The sequence below is a fragment of the Perissodus microlepis genome, chromosome 15 (assembly GCF_051167445.1).
Source record: "Perissodus microlepis isolate ML-2025 ecotype Zambia chromosome 15, ASM5116744v1, whole genome shotgun sequence".
Classification (NCBI taxonomy): Eukaryota; Metazoa; Chordata; class Actinopteri; order Cichliformes; family Cichlidae; genus Perissodus; species Perissodus microlepis.
The window spans coordinates 32,209,505-32,215,504 of NC_140475.1; the positions used below are offsets into that span (position 1 = coordinate 32,209,505).

The following is a 6,000-nucleotide window of genomic DNA, read 5'->3' on the forward strand; positions in this document are numbered from 1 at the left end:
TAACAGATATTTTTGATGATAACCTGCTCCAGAGTGCCTTGGACCTCAATCTAGGGTTTAAACTTACAACAGGACAACATCCTACTTCCGGCGCAGCTCCGAGCTGGCAGCCAGTATTAGCAATTCTATCAAATCTTCCCTTGTGTGACAATTAAAGGATTATTCTATTCTATTCTGTCCCTAAGCACCACACAACCAAGATAACAAAGAAGTGCCTCTGGGACCACTCTGTGAGGAGCCCAGACTTAAACCATAATGAACATCTATGGAGAGATCTGGGAATGGCTGTGCACCAACGCTCTCCATCCAACCTGATGGTGCTTCAGAGATTCTGCACAGAAGAAAGGAAGAAACTGCCCAAAAGCAGGCGTGCCTAGCTTGTAGCATCATACTCAGGAAGACTTGAGACAGCAAGGGGTGTTGTGTGTAGAATTTTAATGGGAAAATAAATTTAATCCATTTTGGAATAAGGCTGTAACAGGACTAAAAATGGAACAAGTGAAGCGCTTTGAATACTTTCCGGACACACTGTAGCTCTTAGAGGTGGGAATCACCATACATCCCACGATACGATATTATCACAATACTTAACGCACGATACGATATTATTGCAATTTTTTTAAATATTTTGCGATATTCAGATTCTGTACATAAAGGTAAACTTTATCAATATTCATTTTATCTAATATCAAAGTCTCACTCTCAGTCTTTCTCTCATTTCAGTCAGTTTTATTGTTGACAAACTTGAACGGTTTGTATTACAGTCTAGTCCAACTTAACTGAATGCAACCATCTGGTACAATTATAGCTATTCTGAACTATGCAATTTATGAAAACTATGCAGCCCATTCAGCAACTGAAGAACTTGAAAGTAAATTAAAACAAAATATAATTTTACATTAAATAAAAAAGTTTTAAACTTAATTAAAATAAAACATGTCTTAAATTAAAATAAGTAAACTCTAATGTTTATTGCTGCCAAAAAACAAGTTAAACACATTTGGACAGTGAAGGAATGTCAGGATTCTTGCTCAGAAAAAGGAGCTGATCAACATGCTCTGAAGTCAGTTCCAGTCCACAAAAACTTTTTTTTGTAACAAAATATCGATTTCTGCTGTCCCTGTATCGATACGTTATTAGCAAACAAAATATCACGATACTACACAGTATCGATTTTTTCCCCCACTCCTAGTAGCTCTACTGCTGGAGCACTCCCAGTCCCTCACAAGCAGCCAATCTTTTTTTGTTGTTTTTGCTCTTTATGGGCATTGTTCTGGATCTTTTCTATCAAAAACGTTAAGCAGCAATACTCCCAAAAACCTGCAGAGAGACTCTGATGATGACTGAATTTCACTTTAACTGAATCAATGCTACTTAAAAAAATGGATGCAAGAGGAAACTACTTAAATAGGCCTACATAAAAATCAGAAATTCAATACCAAGTTCAGCGAGGCACACAGCGGTCTCTTGTTTACTAACCTAGTTTGTTTAGAGCTCCGTGATCTGGGCAGACCAATACAAAAATTTAATTCTTCACATATGGGCGATGGGGTCAGTCTATTCAGAGGGATAGAAGAAAACGTATTTCGTTGAGTTGTGCGATTACAGTTTCTGGAGCTTAAAAATACCTCACTGATGAAACTATCTCAGCACCAAGTTGGGTACATATAAACAAAGACGTCAGAAAAGTCTGCGTTTCCCAGTCATAATTATTACTTTAGAAGTCTAGATCTCATAATTACCATTACCAAAATCTGACCTGAATGTGGCACAAAATGCGAAGGAAAACAACAGCGAATGAAGTATTGATTTATAGCCCGGTCTCGCTGCGGCATTTGTATCTCAGTACGTGGCCCGGTCAGAATATGTCAGTTTTATTTTTTACTTCTCCTGACACGGCTGCGTCCAGCTTTCTTTTTCCTGCCTGCATCATGTCACCGCAGTGCACTGGCCTGCTAAAATTAAAGCCACTTGTAATAAAGCTAAAAATACGACCACATGTACTTTATCAAGCAGCAGGACTCATGAGCACACACTCAAATGCAATTTAGTTCTAATTTAATAAACTGTTCTCCATCAGCTCCGAGGTGTAAATCAGGCAGGAATGCATTAATTAGGAAGGCAGTGTTTATTAAAATATATATATATATTATATATATATATAATACTGTCACTGAGTATCAAGAGTGTTACAGTGACCTCTTGACTCCTCCAAGTAGACTTACTGCCAAGCTATTTTTGAGGTGGCAGCAGTAAGTCAAACCCCAGGGTCCTGTTGCAGAAAGGCAGCTTCCCCTGAGAGAGCGCCACAAAGTTATTAGGAGCTTAACACAAATTCTGAGGAGCTTCTCCTCATCGCCCCCATCAATTTCTCACTCTTACCCTTCATCCAGAGACTTAAGGATGTATTTACTGCAACTGCCTCTTTGATTTCAGTTTTCTGGAGCCCTGATATTTAGTCTGTTAATCCATACGGCTGCTATATTTCACTCCCAAACCAATAAATGAGCTCACACTTTTTTTTTCTTCCTACTCCCACATCAGTTAATTAAGGAAGAGCTGACGGGTGGACAAGAAATCCAAAAAGGTTACATTATCCAGAATTGCTGACAATAGCGAGGTAACGACGAGCCACCGAGCACCAGCCGCTGCACTGCTTCACCTACTCATCTCATGATTCCTGTTCTGCTGAGCTCATCGTTCCCAGACAGGCAACAAATTGTTTTATCCCATGACGCGCAACATAACGACAACATCCTGACCGAAAGAACGTCCATGACATTCATGAGGGGGGGGGGGTGTGTGTGTGTGTGTGTGTGTGTGTGCGCATGTGAGATGGTGAGTGATGGCAGCACAAAACACTCTTCACTGCAAAACAACAGGCCAGAAAATCAAAACATGTCTCTTGGGTTTGAGCCACAGATGGATCTGCAGAGGTTTCTTATTTAATATACAAACAAAGGTCACAAGACAATGGCCACACATTAGAGCTCTGAAACTTTAAACTGGATCCATTTAAACATCAAGGTTACCGTCCCACAGCCTAATAAAGGAGACGTGGAGATCACTTTAGTTTGTCGGCAAATCAAAGTGAAATTAATTTTACTGACCGAACAGCTATTCTCGGTGTGTGTTCTGTCTTCTAGTAGCTGCACATCCAGCAGTGCAAAAGAGACTTAGCAGAGTAGAACTACGTTATGTGTTCGGCATAAGTTGCATGGTGATTCAGCCAGGTAAGGACGGACACTTTGATGAAACACAAAACTCGGACTTCAAGCTCACATAGCTCGAAAACTTCCAATCTTGCTTTATAGTACTTATGCACATCTAATTATAGATTCAGTTGAAAAACAACTGATCAGATTATAAAGACAGAGCATTAATACCACAGTCAGCACTTTATTAATATAGCAGAACCACTGAGCTAAGATATCTTTTACAACAGAGACTTTGTCAAGATAGCAATCATATAAACTCAAAACATCTCAAAAGTATCAAAAATCCAACGTTACATACAGGACCTACAACATAATATGCAGCATTGCCACACTGACTGCCAGTGTTAGGGTAAATGAAGCTGTGGGTATGCTGACCTTGTTTTTTAATAGTAGTGGCGTTAATCACTTTAACCAAAAGCTTAAATACGCACTTCCTGTTTCATTAATACAGGTGAGACAGCAACACAATTCTTTAGCCGCTGAATAACTTCATAACATAAAGTGCACTTCTTCTGTTGGGATGAAGGATCAAAGTCGAGTTGTAAAAACTTGTGTCTTTGTATCGAAAAGAAATGCAGCAAAAGTTTTTATTGTCTTATAAACCTTCAAATTCATGGATGTGTGAATAAAAAAGGGAAAAAAAGCCTCTGAGGGTAATATTTCATCACCTCACTGGTATTTAATGTAACACGCCCCCAACAGCGCTGCCACTTATTTTATTTTTTTTAAAGCAGTGCTGTTTTCAAGCTAAACATCCGGAGCTGTGGCTGCAGGCCGTCCATCATTCCAAGTGATTCATAGTGAGAGGCTGATGAAGCCAGCAAAGCTACAGAGCAAACCAGACACTGGAATCACAGCACTTTATTATACGACAGGAAAGCAGCCAGGGGGTCAGATATTGGGGGTGCTGACTTGGGATAGAGGGGGATTTCCGTCCTATAAAGCAGCCTCACCCCTCCCACAACAATGTCTGGCACAGAAAGATGTTCCCTTCTTTACTGAAGCTACATTTAGTTTGCTTCACATGTGAAGAAGCTGCAGTGTGTCCTGCAGGAAGAGGTGTAAAAGGAGATGCGCACTGAAGTGGCTCGTCTGAGGTTTGACAAGTCAAAGCAACAGCAATAACAACAACAACAACACAACAAGAAAACCACAAAAGATATCAGCTGTTGGAAAAACACTGACCTAAATCCTGTCATTTCTAATGTGAGACAGCCGCAGGCAATAAAACACAGCTTTAAAGTGAATGGTTCTCATAGCAAATGCAATGGTGGGAGAAAAAGCCCTGTTTGGGAAACAAAAACTATTTTCAATTTGCCAAATTAGTGGCGAGGGAGCCAGTACAAACCACATCCACTCAGACAGTTCAGTAAAACCTAAATAGAGTCTGAGTAGACTCTAAATTTAAAAAAGGGAGCATTTAAAATAATTTAAAAATGTATATATTATATATAAGGTTCCAGAGGCAAACACAAAATCAGACATTATCAATAATCCACTGGAACAGTTTGCAGCAGCCTCTGTTTAATAAAACACAACTACTTTGGCCAGAGGCTCGATGAGTAATAATCAGCTAATCAATACAGCCATGGACCCCCTCGGGCACTGCTGTCTTACCTTGTGGCTGCCCTCCGTCCAGTCACACTGAGGCTTGTCATAACTTCAGGAGAGGTAAGAAAAGTTTGGGAGGAGAAGGAGGGAGGGAAAAAAAACTCCTACCCCCTGACTTCAGCCTTTGGGTCAAGTTACCGAAAAAGTTTAAAATGTGTTTCCGATTTAGAATTTCAAAATAAAACGACCACGTTGCACTGAAGGGGTTTGTTTTATCTCTTGTATACATTTCCATCTCTAATCTCGTTTTCTTAAATCCCGTTCTATCACAGCTCTTGTGTATACACTGATGACAGACCTGTCAGCTTCAGTTATCTAATGTTTTGTCTGATATTATAAATACATTTAGAGCATTGAACTTTTAATTTATTTATTGATTCATTCATGCTTTTGTATCGTAAAATTTATTTTCTAAAACATGCATTTTATTATTTTATTTCGCAGTAGTGATACAGTAATAATACAGTAGGTTTAACATTTGCATGGTTTTTAGTAAAGATCATTGTCGATCAGTAAATAAGTCCAACAAACAGGTTTTCTTTCAACACGGCAGAGCATACACAAACATAATTCAAATTCACGACTGCTTATATCATGACTGATGCGTTGCTTTCTACCAGTCTACTTGTGTGTTTGTCGGATGCACAGAGTGATGAGGATTTGGAAAAGCATCATTGGTGTTTATACATATTTCTTGTCTTACAGGGTTTTGTTTTGTTTTTTAACCTATGAAAATCATCTATTCAATTCAATTCAATTTTATTTATATAGCGCCAAATCACAACAAAAGTCGCCTCAAGGCGCTTCATAGATACAGAGAAAAACCCAACAATCATATGACCCCCTATGAGGAAGCACTTTGGCGACAGTGGGAAGGAAAAACTCCCTTTTAACAGGAAGAAACCTCCGGCAGAACCAGGCTCAGTGAGCATGCTGTGTATCTATTAGTGTGAGTGAATATCAGGGGGGTTAATGTCAGCTGAAGCTTAAAAACAATTGAAGCGCTGATTTGTCTATGTTGTAGCAGGTTATCGGCTGCAAATCTTTTAACTGTTCCCAAAGCAGATCTCAGAAAATTAGTGCTCAGGATGCATTCAGGTACTTTTAAAACAAGCCACCTGCTGACCTCAGAGCAATTACAACTATGCTTACATTCAAAAGCAGACTTAAA

General features: G+C 39.3%; 1 protein-coding gene across 2 annotated transcripts in view; it reads right to left on the reverse strand.

The window, feature by feature from the left end:
• Positions 1-4,939, reverse strand: part of kank3 (KN motif and ankyrin repeat domains 3) — a 35,409-nt gene extending 30,470 nt beyond the window's left edge. For both annotated transcript variants that reach the window (XM_084953096.1, XM_084953094.1), the window contains exon 1: positions 4,836-4,939. The gene's annotated coding sequence lies outside the window, so the exon portion shown is untranslated. The remainder of the gene's footprint in view (positions 1-4,835) is intronic.
• Between the last annotated feature and the right edge of the window lie 1,061 nt (positions 4,940-6,000).